This window comes from Phaseolus vulgaris, chromosome 4 (assembly GCF_000499845.2).
Source record: "Phaseolus vulgaris cultivar G19833 chromosome 4, P. vulgaris v2.0, whole genome shotgun sequence".
NCBI lineage: Eukaryota > Viridiplantae > Streptophyta > Magnoliopsida > Fabales > Fabaceae > Phaseolus > Phaseolus vulgaris.
In genome coordinates, this window is record NC_023756.2 from 36,101,654 (window position 1) to 36,117,314 (window position 15,661).

At 34.8% G+C, this 15,661-nt stretch overlaps 1 pseudogene; it reads right to left on the reverse strand.

Annotated features, from left to right (window-relative positions):
- Positions 1 to 516: 516 nt before the first annotated feature.
- LOC137838944 (small nucleolar RNA R71) lies at positions 517 to 623 on the reverse strand (annotated as a pseudogene).
- Positions 624 to 15,661: the final 15,038 nt, after the last annotated feature.

The following is a 15,661-nucleotide window of genomic DNA, read 5'->3' on the forward strand; positions in this document are numbered from 1 at the left end:
GATCCAGAAATTGAGAAGACAGCTAGAAAAAATCAGAGCAAGAAGAGAGAAGAAAAGAAGAAGCAAGGACAAGCAAAAGGAGAATCTTCCAACACTCTCAACTCACACAATCAAACAGAGTTCCAAATGACTGATAATAGACAAAATCCACCTAGAAGGACATTGGGAGACTATGCTATGCAACAAGGACCAAGGCATTTCTCTAGCATAGCCATACCTCCTGCCACCAAATCATTAGAAATGAAGCCAGCTTTTCTTAGCTTAATCAGCACTCATCAATTCACTGGAATGGATCATGAAGACCCTTATACTCATTTATCCACATTCTATGAGTTGGTTGGGACCATGGGCTTCAAGGAAAATGATATTGAATCTGTTTATCTACGTCTATTTCCTTTCTCACTTGCAGGCAAAGCAAAAGAGTGGTGAAAGTCGCATCCAAACTAGAGTCTAAGTAGCTGGAATGATGTAGAAGAGAAATTCCTACACAGATTCTTCCCACTCTCTCGATACATCAAGGTTAAGTCTGATATCTCCACATTCAGGCAAGGGCCAGAAGAACCTTTTTGTGAAGCTTGGGAACGCTTTAAAGTGATGTTAAGAAGATGTCCTAATCATGGCTTTGAGGATATTGCTCAGTTGAACATATTCCACAATGGTTTGAGGCCTGATACTAAAATGATCTTGGATGCTGCAGCAAGAGGTACAATGATGAGTGTTGATGCAGAACAAGCTACAAGAATCATTGATGCCTTAGCCTCAACAGATTACCAAGCTCAACATGATAGATATTCAGTGCAAAAGAAAGGGGTGCTGGATCTTAGTACTTCAGATGCAATTTTAGCACAAAACAAGATTTTGACTCAGCAAATTGAGACATTAACCAAGCAAATGACAAAACTGCCTCAACAATTACATGCAGTAAATTCTCCTTCAATTCAGAATCAAGCTTTGAAGTGTGATTTTTGTGGGGGAGATCATCTTAATGGCCAATGCTCTTACCAAAATCCATTAGAGGAAGAGGTTCAGTATATGAATAATCAAGGAAGGCAAGGTGGCTTTGCATATAATTATCCAAATAACATGGCTCAAGGATGGATGAATAATCCAAATCAAGGATTTGGGTGGAAGCAAGAGGCTGGATCATCTAACAGACAAGTCCCTTATCAGCAGCAACCACATTATCCTTCCATTCATGAGAGAACATCAAAATTGGAAGATACTTTTGAGAAGTTCATGCAAGCCTCTCTATCCAATCAAAAAAATACTGAAGCATCAATAAGGAATTTAGAAACACAGGTGGGGCAGTTGGCTAAACAGTTAGCTGATAATCAAGGAAGTCAATTTTCAGCCAATACACAAACCAATCCCAAGGAGCATTGCAATTCTATCACTACCAGAAGTGGGATAGTTATAGGAAAAGGAATTGGGAAAAATTTAGTTGTTGAAGAAGAGGTTTTAAGTGAGAGAGAAAATGAAAAAGAACAGAGTGAGTGTGAGGGAGGAGAAAGAAGGAATAAGGAAGATGTTGTACATATTGGAGAGAAAATAGAAAAAAATCAAAAAAGTGAAAAACAAGAGAGGAGTGTTCCTATAAAAGATGTACCTTATCCACATGCTCCTACAAAGAAATGCAAAGAAAGGCAATTTGCAAGATTTATGGATATTCTCAAAAGATTGCAAATTAACATTCCTTTTACTGAAGCTTTAAAGCAGATGCCTACATATGCTAAATTCATGAAGGAATTATTGACAAAGAAAAGAAAATTCAATGACCAGGAGATAGTTGAATTGGAAGTTGGATGCAGTGCTATAATTCAAAAGTCATTACCGCAAAAATCTAGAGATCCTGGGAGTTTCACTTTGCCAGTTACCATAGGAAATCTCACTGTTGGAAAGGCATTATTGGATCTTGGAGCTAGTATTAATTTGATGCCTTCATCAATGCTGAAGAAAATTGGAGATGTAGAAGTGAAACCAGCAAGAATGACTTTGCAGTTGGTTGATAGATCAATCAAATATCCACATGGAATAGTTGAAGATCTATTGGTAAAGGTAGATAAATTTCTATTCCCAGTAGATTTTGTTGTAATGGATATTGAAGAAGATGTTGAAGTACCTTTAATACTAGGAAGACCATTCATGAAAACTGCCAAAGTTATAATTGATGTAGACAAAGGAAGATTGAAGGTTTGTGCTCAAGATGAAGAAGTAAGCTTTAATGTTTTTGAAGCAATGAAATATTCAAATGATCAGAAAGAGTGTTTCAGAGTGGATGTGATTGTTGTTGAACCTTCAATGATGTTAATCAGGCGTCAAGCTATATGACGTTAAACGAGCGCTTGCTAGGTGGCAACCCAGTGTTTTGTTTTGAAATGTGTCTTTAATTTTTGTTTTGATTTAGTAGTATGTTTTAATATTTGATGTCTTTAAAACCAGTTTGATATGTGAAATGGTCATGTAGGTTTGAAATGTTTGGTGAAATGAATAGATGGGAGAAAGCTTATAAAGGTTTGAAACTTTTGGCAAAGACAAAATGAAAATTTTCAAGAAAATTTCATTGCAGGGTAATTTTAGCTTAAGCTAGAACTTTTAGCCTAAGCTAGTTATGCAGAAAAAGAAGAAAAAATTTTGTTCTGCAACTTTCACTTGAGCTAAAAAGAGCTAACTTGAGCTAAAGCAAATCTGTTGCTCTCTGCCAAATTTTAGCCTGAGCTAAAATGAGTTAGCTTGAGCTAGAAAACTCTGTTGCTCTCTGCCAAATTTTAGCTTAAGCTAAAAAGAGCTAGCTTGAGCTAAAACAAATCTGTTGCTCTCTGCCAAATTTTAACCTGAGCTAAAATGAGCTAGCTTGAGCTAGAACAAATTTGTTGCTCTCTGTCAAATTTTAGCCTGAGCTAAGAAGCTCTAGCCTAAGCTAGTGAGATTTCTAAAAAAAAAAAAAAAAAAAAAAAAAAAAAAAAAAAAAAAACTGCAGCATTTTATAAAAATCACATTTTGAAAACCCTGCACCCTAACTCAGTTTCAGAAGCACCCTCTGTTCTAAAAAAAATCCCAAAGCTTCCATCTACATAACCATTCTCAAACAAACATTTCATCTACATTGCCATTATCAAGGTAAGTAATTACTCTTCTCCATAATCATTTTCATTGCCATTTCCATTCAACAAAGCCCAGTCATGCATGTTTCTGCTTCCAGTTAACAGTTTCGTTTTTAAATTGAAAGATTCAATCTTTTTGAAATTTCAATGTCTTGATGTTGAATAGGATTGTGGAATAGGATAATCAAAGTTAAGCATTGTCTTCCATGGATTAAATACCAAAAATTACTCATTCAATGCCATTCTATATTATGCATACCAAGTGTTTGTTAAAATGTCAATCAAATAAAACACTTTGGTTTGAGAAATGCTTATTCTTACATGTGCAGAAAAATGAGTCACACCAAATCCGCAACTGGTATTAAATAATCTGTCGTTGACACCCACTGAATTTCATGATTATCTATCTTGGCCTGGGGACAGGCACAATTTTTCAGGGGAGGCAGGAGCATATGGAGTTGGGACTAGAGTTGAAGATACACCAGAAATGGCAGCTGAACCAACTGGAGCAGCAACAAATGATGAACATTGAAGTTCAGAATGATGATGTTGGCACAGAGCGGAACAAAATCACAAGAGGAGATTGATACTTATCATGCACAATGAACAAAAAACTGGTTTTATCTTTTTGTTTAACTTTACTTTCAGTTTAATTTAGTAAGTTGACTTTAACAATTTAGTTTAGTATAGTGGTTGATGTTTGCATATTTTGTGAAATCTTGTATATAGATGCTGGTATAATTTTTTGGAAAAAAGAAATCAAACCATAGTTCTAAATTAGAACAACCAAATGGATTGATCAGGGACTTAATTTGAAAAAGAATTTGTAGCTGGAACCATCACTCAAACTGAGAAAGGATAGTAATGTGTAAAAGTTGGAACAAGGTAAATAGTTGAAAGCAATGTTTGAGAACAAATGAGGAATTGAAATTAGCCAACCAAGTGAGAGTGTGAAACCTTTAAACAGTTTGAGAGACTTTCACTAGTGAAGAGTTAATTGAGGTTGCCTAATTTTCTAGTCAATTGCATCACAAAATAATATATGGAGATGATTGAGGCATGTTTAATAGAGTTGGAGGTGAGAAAACTCAGAACCAAACAGCTAATCTTTGCAATATATGATGAAATGTGCAGAAAATAACCCTTTTTGAGCCAAATTTGTTTTATTGCACCCTAGCTTCTGATATACATATATTGTCCTACCTTGTGGTATGCTAACAAAAGGAGAGCATAGGTGCAATTCAAATTTATATAATTAAAAGAATTGGGTGTGTGGCTGCTGGGATTTTGAGAATGAAAAAAAAAGAGAAAAAAAAGAAAAAGAAAAAAAAGGGAATGACAAAATTATCCAAATTCTCATTCTCTTTTCTAAAAAAAAAAAAGCAAAGGGAATTACAAGAATATAAAAAGAAGCAATGTGAATGAATCTTATGGAAGGAATAATGGATAACACAATTAGAAAGTGAATTGCAAATATGCTAATATTTTGTTAAGTGTGCATTTTGTTATCCTGGAAAAACCAAATTTTCTTTGTAACCTAGCCTCATTACAACCTGAAAAAGACCTCAAGATCTATGTTTGTGAAAGTGTTTGTAATCAATTGGAAATGAAGGGCAACCTTAAATTAACTTAGAATTCAGTGAAAAAAAGAGGGAAAACACTCACCAGTGAGGAATGAAGAGAGAAATTCCTTAGTTTGATTCTCAGTGAAGAGTAACAATTTTTTACCTTGGAAATTGAATACATTATTATCTTGTCTTGGTTTGAATTGATAGGAAACACCATAATCTTTTGTTGAATTATCTTGTGCTATTTCCATGAAGTTGTTCTGATATTAAACTATAGATTTGATTTCTAAGGATTTTGGGGAAGAATGAACTCATATTTTTTGGGATTCAATTACTTTGCTTGAGGACAAGCAAGATTCTAGGTTGGGGGGAATTTGATAAGTGCCAATGTGTAGTTTTTATGGTTGAGAAAATTGAACACTTTGGAACTTAATTGATGCTTAATGTAAGAAAATTACCCTAATCTGAGAATTATTGAATCTGATTATATATTTTTTGAACCAAGAAACAAATGAAGAAATTTAATCTCAATTTTTGTGTAAATTGCAGATGAATATGAAGCATTGAAAGAATTATTCAAGCTGGCTTTGAAAGAAAAAAAAAAGTAAAAACTTAATTGGATCACAAGAAGATTTAGCTCAAGCTAGAGGATTTAGCTCAAGCTAAAACTGTCCAGAATTGATTAAAGGTGCAGTAGAATTCTAGCCCAGGCTAGAATTGCTAGCTCAAGCTCTCAAGCTAAAAATGCACAGAAAGATCTAGCTCAAGCTAAAACGGGCTTGCTTGAGCTAAAGTTGATTATATAAATTCTGAAACATATCTCAAACCAGGGTGGAAAACAGATTAGGTTTTTTAAAGAGAGACTAGTGAGAGAAAGAGAAGAAACCTCTGTTCTTAGGAGAAGAACTTGCTCAGATCAGCCCTTCTTATGCAATCCAGATCAAGAATGAAGATTGGAGGAGCTGTCATGAGTGGCTAAGTTCTTTCTAACTTGGGATTGAATGTAATTTATCTTGATCAAATGTATTCTTGGTGATATATATATATATATATAAAATTATCTTTTCTACTTGTTCTATGTATTTTCGTTTTATGCTTATTGCTTGATTCTGTCTGATCAATAGAGTCTTCATTTTGATCCTTAAATTTAACTGGAAAGTACCTTTAAGGATCTGAAATAGACGAAAATGCTTGATAACTTGTAATGCTAGGAATAGATTCGAGGTTATTGATTGCATGATAATTCTGTTCCTAAAGCTGGATGATTTGTTAAATATGTGAGGAATCGATGTTTAAGAAATTATCTTATGAATTTCATCTGTGAGGAATCAAGATGAATGACTTTAAATTAAGCATCAAGAATAAGTAGTTTTGAGTATTATATACTGTATTATTCAAAATATAGATGATTGAGATAAACGCAATTCAATCCCAAGTATCTTTCTCTATATTTGATAAGTTAGTTTGGTATTTGGTTGAATCAAACCCTAAATCTTTGAGTTCTTGTGAAATCTTTAATTTGGTTATGAACAAAGTCTCAAAATTATTTTCTATACTTAATGAGTTTTAAAACAGAACATCTTAATTAGAATTGTTCCCTGTAGGTTCGACATTCATACTTTAAAAAGTACTATATTGCAGTTGATTCGGTACACTTGCCGAAAAAAATCAACAACAGAGTACAAAGATTACACTTGTTACAGATGAATATCTGAAATCAATACAAGTAGAATCCTATTCCAACACCTTGATCAATCACAAACTCTTAGCAATCTCTACTCTTTGAAAAAAACTCATTAGAAAAACTTTGCCAAAAGATTCTTAATTCTCAAATCTGTTTTTCTGAATTTATTCAAAGATGTAGTTTGTTATCAAATCTTAACAAACTCTTAAATTGCATTAAAAGATTGGTCAAAGCATTTAATGACTGGAGCATAAACAGTTAAAACATTTAAAGCTCAGTCAAACAGAAAACAGTTTTTCTGTTATGGTCCCAAAACAAACAATCGGTTGTTTCCTCGAATCAATCGGTTGTTTTGGTACTTAACAGTTCAACCATTCAAAAACAGTTTTCAAAATCTTTTTCTCAAAACGCCTAACTATAAACAATCGGTTGTTTCGACAAAACAATCGGTTGTTTCAACTTAGTTTGAAAAACATTTTACTTTCATAAAGATTGAGAATGCTAATACTTGAGATTTAATCAAAGGGTGGATTACAACATAGAAACTACCTCAGAACAAGGCTTAGACCAGCACAGCAACATCAAGCACAGCCAAGGCTTCAACATCCTTCAAAGGATTTGGATTCTTCAAAACTTGAACATCACTAGGTTCAACAATCTCCCCCTATTTGATGAAGACAAATCTCTGGTGCTTGTGTTTGATCTGATTAAATCTGAAGCAGTTCCTGCAAAAATAGCATTTATACTGTCCAAAGCTTCTTACAGCAGTAAGTCAGTTTATTACTCATTCAAAGTATAAAACATGATAAACAATCGGTTGTTTACACGAAACAATCGGTTGTTTCTATTAGCAGCAACAAAAAACACTTTTATATCAGAGATTTTAACATTTTATGCAATATCAGACAAAGATATACAAGAACCAATAATTCTCCCCTTATTTGTCTTCACAAATAGACTTTAACATGTACCAAAAACAGATTTAAGAGAGATTATTAAGATCAAGAATACCTAACTCATTTCTTAAGAAGAAAAACCTCTCTTTTGGTAATGGTTTTGTGAAGATGTCAGCTAACTACAGTTTGGTCTCCACAAACTTCACTTCACAGTTCCCATTATATACATGATCTCTGATCAAATGATGTCTTATTCCAATATGTTTGGTCCGTGAATGTTGAATCTGATTTTTGGTGAGATTGATTGCACTTGTGTTATCACACAACAAGGGAACCTTGCTTATTTGTAAACCAAAATCTGCAAGTTGTTGCTTGAGCCATAGAATCTGTGCACAACAGCTACCAGCAACTATATATCCAGCCTCAGCAGTAGAGAGAGCAACACATGCTTGCTTCTTGCTATGCCATGAGATTAGGCTTGAGCCAAGAAGATGACAAGTGCCACTTGTGCTCTTTCTATCTAGCTTGCAACCTGCAAAGTCAGAATCTGAATAACCAATTAAGTGTATTGGAGAGTGAGAAGGATACCATAGTCCTACAGATGATGTTCCTTTGAGATATTTCAGAATTCTTTTTGCAGCTTTGAAGTGTGATTCTTTAGGATTTGCTTGATATCTTGCACATAGACACACCGCAAACATGATGTCCGGCCTACTAGCTGTTAGATAAAGCAAAGATCCAATCAAACCTCTGTATTTTGTTTGATCTACACTCTTTCCAGCAGCATCCGCATCCATGTAACAGTTTGATGGCATTGGAGTGCTTGCTTCTTTGCAATTCTCTATTTCAAATTTCTTGAGAATCTCCTTGCAATACTTTGATTGACTTAAGAAGATCCCATCCTTTGTTTGTTTAACCTACAACCCAAGAAAGAAAGATAGTTCTCCCATCATAGACATTTCAAACTCACCTTTCATTGCAGCCACAAATTCTTCACACAATATGTCTTGTGTAGCACCAAAGATGATGTCATCAACATAGATTTGCACAAGAATTATTTCTGCATTTGACTTCTTGATGAAGAGAGTTTTGTCTACCATTCCTCTTTCATAACCATGAGATAACAGAAAGTTGCTAAGCCTCTCATACCACTGCCTTGGAGCTTGTTTCAATCCATACAAAGCTTTCTTCAACTTGATGACATGGTTGGGATACTTGTGATCTTCAAAACCCGGTGGTTGATCTACATAGACTTCCTCATTGATGTAGCCATTCAAGAAGGCACTCTTTACATCCATTTGGAAGAGTTTAAAACCACTCATACATGCAAAGGCCAGCAGTAGCCTCACAGCCTCCAATCTAGCCACAGGAGCAAAGGTTTCACCATAGTCTATGCCCTATTCTTGATTGTAGCCTTTGGCAACTAGCCTTGCTTTGTTCCTAGTGATCACTCCATCCTCATCTAGCTTGTTCCTGAAAACCCATTTCGAACCAATAATATTCATTTCATTAGTTTTAGGGACAAGAAACCATACCTCATTCCTTTCAAACTGATTTAGCTCTTCATGCATAGCTTCAACCTACTTCTCATCCTTGAGAGCTTCCTCAATTGACTTTGGTTCAATTTGAGAGACAAAAGTTGTGTGCCTGCAGCAGTTTGAGATGGAGCTACGTGTGGAGACACCTTCCTTTATCTGCCCTATGATGTTATCCACTAACAGATCTCTAGGAATCCTCCACTCTTTGGGCAGCTCACTCTGTTGCAGAATTTCAATCGGTTGTTTCTGCGAATCAACCGGTTGTTTTTCTGCACAGATTTCCAACTTCTCCAAATTGATGCTCTGTTCATCTTCCTCAGCACTGGTCTTTGGGATCTGACTGATTCTGTGATCTACCTCATCAAAGACAACGTGAACTGATTCTTCTACAGTCATCAACCTTTTGTTGTAGACTCTATATGCATGGCTTGTGAGTGAATAACCATTTCCTACAAAAGAGATTTTCAAGTACAAAGATTTGGTCCCCTTATGAATGTGGGTCCATCTGGTTTATACTTATCAATAAAAGCTTTATTTCCCTTGGGAATCCACTTCATAAGCCCTTTAGGAACAACATGTTTTCTGATTTTACAGAATCTCACAGAATGGCCTCTTTTCATGCAATAGAAGCATGTAACAATCGGTTGTTTCGATGGTCCAATCGATTGTTTTTCTGGCATTTTCGAAAATGATTTTGAAAATCTATCTTGTTTGTTTTGTGGATTAAAACCCAATCCAGATTTTCCAAAAACACAATTTTGAGATGCTAGCACACTCTCAAAGTTGGATTGGCCTTTAGAAAGCTTATCCACTGTTTTAACAAGATAGTGGACCTTCTTTTCAAGATTTTCACAATTTTCACAAACTAGAGTATCACACTTGCAAGAGGAGTTTTTGTAAATGATTTCCAGATTTTCAAAATCCATTTTTGAATGTTCTAAATCCTCTTCCAGTGTCTTTACTCTATTTTCTAGTCAGCTGTTCTTTTCTTTTAACCGATTGTTCAAGAGAGCCAATCGGTTGGCTTCTTCATGCGTTTCTTGAAAGGCTTGAAGCAATTGGCCATAATTTTCAGAGTTTGAAGAGTTTGATGAACTTACACTACTTGAGTCATCCTCTTTTCTGGCCATGAAGCAAAGATTGAGGCTTTTCTTATTTTGCCTTCTCTTTCTTCTTGCTTGACTTTTTGTCATTGCTTCCTTTGGTTCATGAGCAGCCTTGAGTGTCTCCCACATTTCCTTAGCAGTTTTGCACTTTGATATCCTGAAAAATTCATTAGTATCTAGTGCAGAAGCTATAATGTTTTGAGCAGACCTATCAAGCTGAGCCATCTTACATTCATCATTTGTCCATTTGGACAAAGGTTTTGCAATGAAAGAATTATCCTTTTTGAACTTTGGAATGTAAGGACCATTCTCAATTGAGTCCCAAATTCATTGATCAATAGATTCAATAAAGATTTTCATTCTTGCTTCCCAAAACTTATAATTTAATCCACAAAAAAAAGGTGGTTTGTAGATTGAAGCACCCTCCTCAAAAGACAGTTTTCCAGCCATAGAAAAAAGATTTTTAGATCAACTTGAATAACTTTCAAGAACCAAGCTCTTGATGCCAATTGTTAGAATATATGGCCTTAAACGAGAGGGGGGGTGAATTGTTTAAGAAAGATTTTAGTAAACTTTTAAGCTTAGAATGAAAATTCTTTGAGAAAACTTTGATTAAGGATTCAGTTTTTCAAAACAAAAAGCAAAAGCGCAAAGCTGGAAAAACAATCGGTTGTTTTACCGAAACAATCGGTTGTTTATACCAGTTTTTAAATGACAAAACTGAATTTAAAGAGATAGGGATAGAGAAATTGCACACAGTTGTTTATACTGGTTCACTCCAAATCCAGAGCTACATCCAGTCTTCTCAAAACCCTGAGGAAATCCACTAAGTAATCACCACTTGATCACTTACACAACAACCAAGAGAATGACCTTGAACACCTCAAGAAACACACTCTCCTTGGCCAACACTAAGATTGCTGATCTTGAACACCTCAAGAACACACAGCCAATCTCAGCAAACACAGAAACGAATTGTTCAACAGAGTACAAAGATTACACTTGTTACAGATGAATATCTGAAATCAATACAAGTAGAATCCTATTCCAACACCTTGATCAATCACAAACTCTTAGCAATCTCCGCTCTTTGAAAAACACTCTTTAGAAAAACTTTGTCAAAAGATTCTTAATTCTCAAATCTATTTTTCTGAATTTATTCAAAGATGTAGTTTGTTATCAAATCTTAACAAACTCTTAAATTGCATTAAAAGATTGGTCAAAGCATTTAATGACTGGAGCGTAAACAGTTAAAACATTTAAAGCTCAGTCAAACAGAAAACAATTTTTCTGTTATGGTCCCAAAACAAACAATCGGTTGTTTCCTCGAATCAATCGGTTGTTTAGGTACTTAACAGTTCAACCATTCAAAAACAGTTTTCAATCTTTTTCTCAAAACGCCTAACTATAAACAATCGGTTGTTTCGACAAAACAATCGGTTGTTTCAACTTAGTTTGAAAAACATTTTACTTTCATAAAGATTGAGAATGCTAATACTTGAGATTTAAATCAAAGGGTGGATTACAACATATAAACTACCCCAGAACAAGGCTTAGACCAGCACAGCAACATCAAGCACAGCCAAGGCTTCAACATCCTTCAAAGGATTTGGATTCTTCAAAACTTGAACATCACTAGGTTCAACAGCCCTAAAAGTGGGTAATACCGATGCTAGGGCACACCCTCAGAAATCCTAATTTGGGTAGCGGAAACAGTGGAAACCCTAGACTATTTAAAGGGTAGTAATAGACCTAACAAGGTACGTTATTCATTTGCGCTACTTTACACACACAGATTTCACATGAGCTTTTTACAGCTTACTTTGGTGTTTCCTAGCCCTACACTGACTTGAGCGTCAGAGTGCAAACGGCCTCTAGGGCGCCCTTTGTCTTTGTAATTTAAGGTGTTAGATCGAGAGAAAGGCACGAACGAAGGCACCGAGAATCGGGAGTAGGAGTATCATGAGACGTACGAGGGTAGTCGAGTCAACCGGTAGGAACAACTGCCATGAACCCATCTCGACAACCCACTACATATCTTCTAAAGAAGAGAACTAAAACTCATAAAAACCCTTCCCAAGAGGGATTGCTTTCCACGGTCCAATAGTGTTCCACACAAGATGCAACTTTTTATTTAAGGCAAGGTGTGTGAGAGGTTTATTCCCCTTATAGAGAATAATCCGAACATGTAGATGGGCCTTGCAATCCTCAAGACCAGCCAAGTAATCTTCCTCTTCAACCCGAATAGCAACCATGTCCCCCTTAATACAAGGTGTAGGTAGTTGGGATAAAGGGATGCCACAAGTATTTCCCAAGGCCTGACCATAGGGTTGCCTATGTCCTTGTGTAGCAACCGCCTTCTTAATTGGAATCACTTCATTCTCTTTCAAACAACCCCAAGGTATCAAGAAACCGACAAAGGCCTCCTCCATTCTTTAAGTTCCAAAAAACTCCCCGAAAAGACACTCTTGAACCTACTGCACCACCGCCAGCAGCACTCGCACACGTTTCTCTATAAAAATCTTGACTTTACCGCAAATTAGATCTGGCTACATGAAAAAGGTGGAAAATTTTGTAGTTGTAATGCCTTGACACCACCACCACCAGCACCCGCACACATTTCTTTATAAAAATCTTGACTTTACCACAAATTAGATCTGGCTACATGAAAAAGGAGGCAACTTTTTTTTGTATGAAATGCCTTGACACCCCCGCCAACAGCACCCGCGCACGTTACTTGATAAAAAATTTTATTTTACCACAAATTTTAATAAAAATCTTGACTTTACCACAAATTAGAACTGGCTACATGAGAAAGGTGACAACTTTTTTGTGCAATAGAATTTCCAAGAAGAAAGTTTGAAGTCCTACTTCAAGAAACTCTATCCTAAAAGCATATTAACACACCTTTACAAAGAAAAAGATTTAAGGAAGAATACACCTTGTATGTAGACGTACAAAGTCGCCGCGCCACCACTAACGTCTCGACAGATTGCTATGTCGCTACTGACCATCCCCCATGACCCATGCGCCACCACCGTCCATCACCAAGTTGGAGAATGAACGGTCACACACACAAACCCTATAGGTGCACCAAAACCCTTCGGATGAGAGAGAATAAAACAAAAATCTTATCTCCAAAATTAATTTAGTTTTCTATTGTATTAACTTTAACATCAAAAAATCTATACCTCAAATAATTTATTTATTATGTATATTTATTTTTTATCGGTAAAAAATGGTATACATGAATATTCATCTAATAAGAAGTTCTAATTGGCCAACTTGAAAAACTAACATGTAATCAATAAATAAGAATATTAGAGGTATTCTAATTGATTAAAAAAAATATGTTTAGTTGAACTTTCCAAATGTTGTACAAATACAAACTGAAAATGTGAAGTCCTAATACAAATTGGAAATGTGAAGCCAAATAGTATAGTATTGCAAACCCAGGTATCAATAAAATGAGAGTACTAAATTATTTAATTAAAATATTTTTGAAAAAAAAATATAATTATAACCATATACATGAAATAACTTTAAACGTGTTTAAAGATAGAGAGAGTAATTTATAAGTAATACTAATAGTAATATATGATCAAAGGCAATAATTATACGGAAGCGTATAATATATTAAATAATATCATATGTATCTGAAGTGACATAAAGGCAATCCAAACAAGAAGTTTTATCATATGGGAATCCCTGAACTTGTACGGGTACAAACTTAGGATACCAAGTGAGCTTATTACTATCGCATAATAAAATGTACAATAGAAATGTCCAAAGTTGGAATTGAGGTTATGTTTTTTATTATCTTTGGTTGCAGCTACAAAATAATGAAGAAAGTTATGTTGCACAACAGTTCAGATATTATACTACATATAACTTCTTCTTGCATCATAATTACTATGAAATGTAGCATTACATTGAAAAATTAACATCACAAGTATATTTACTAATCATCAATAAATGTTTCTCTTATTCTCCTTTAATCCCTTCGATCATAGCTCACTTTCCATTCCTCTATTGAATTGGCATTTCATCCTAAAGATAAAATACCCAAGTTTGGATTCCTTTCACCATATATTATTAAAACAAAACAGTGTGTTGTGTTGGCCATGAGACCATTCCACAGAGCAACCCCAAACCAATGAACAGTGCTAAAATGTTGTCTCTTGGGTTGTTAATGTTGAGGCATAATATTAATACATCAACACTTCTGTCACTCAACATTCTCGTCTCGTTCTTGGCTCTTCCTAGACACAAACTCAATTTCCAACAAAAATGTTAAGTTTGCATGTTTTATGTATAATCCTCATTTACATGTTTATGTATAAGCCAAGTTGTCTTGCACTCAAAAAACAAATGACGACAAGACTCCTCTTCCACCCCGCAAATTATACAAACTGCTTTCGATCGCTACCCCTTTCCTTTCCAAATTGGCCTTGGTAGCAATCTTGTTTTTCAACATCCTCCAAGCAATGACAAGAGTTGAAGGCAACGCTTTAATCCTCCAAAACTTTACGCACACAAACGTGTTTTCGCCTCTAGTTCACCCCTTAGAAAATGTAAGCAAAATTGACTGAGTAAGTTGAAAACTCACTCTCCTTCCAAATCCAACTATCTTCCATTCCAACTCGATCCTCAACCCTTGAAGCTTCTGAAGAAGTTGACTCTCTAGAACCTTTTTCCACTCAAACAAAGTCCTTCTCCAAGCTAACTGATAATAAACATAATATTAGTGTTGTTTACATATTAATATAATATTAGTGTTATTTATATATTAAATATATTATTATTGTTATTTGTTTATATATTAATTTAAGCTGACACTTAAGATTTTTTTTCTTATTAATTTACAGTATTTATTTATAAAACTTAGGTTAAGTTTATTATAAAAAACCTGTAGATAACAAAATAATTATCTCACTTGGTCAATCAATAAAACAATTATAAATATATAAATAACAAAAACTCATTATCCAATATCGTCATCAACACTGAAACTTCTATCAAATGCATAATCAACAAAATTGTAGAGAAGAAAGACTCGCTCTCAAATCCATCCAATTTTTCCTATGTCTCTTCCACAATATCATCCAAAACTGCATACAATACCCCAACTCCTTCTTTCCCTTCCAAAACACAGATTTTTTGGCCAACTAAAACATACCTTCCAATCAAACATTTAATTTAAATCCAACCAAAACATAATGAAAACAATTAAAAATAGTAGATAGTGACCAGAAGAAGAAGATGACAAAATAGTGTGTTGTTGAGAATGTTGTCTCTTGGGTTGTTAATGTTGAGGCACAAATCAGAATGTTGAGCCCCAAACCAGAATGTTGTTGTCTCTTTCATTTCAACACCTCTGCCACTCAACATCCTCGTCTCGTTCTTGACTCTTCCTAGACACAAACCCAATTTCCAACAAAATGTTAAGTTTGCATGTTTTATGTATAATCCTCATTTACATGTTTTTTTGTTTTCAAAAATAAATTGTCTTTTTTTGTGAATAGTACTCAATATATGTATTACTAAAAAATGCAATGTTTTGTGAACAAAATGTTTTTTAAGTTGAATAACTAAGAGAAAACACCACATTGAGAAATGGTTTGAATCTAATTAATCAAATCCTTCTCTATGAATTACCTTTTGGTATACTTCCTTGATTTGATTGAGATTAATCTCATCATTCTTTAAAAAACTTTATGTGCGTCTTCGTCGTCTTCATCTTTGTCCATGTTGCTGGGCATTTTTCT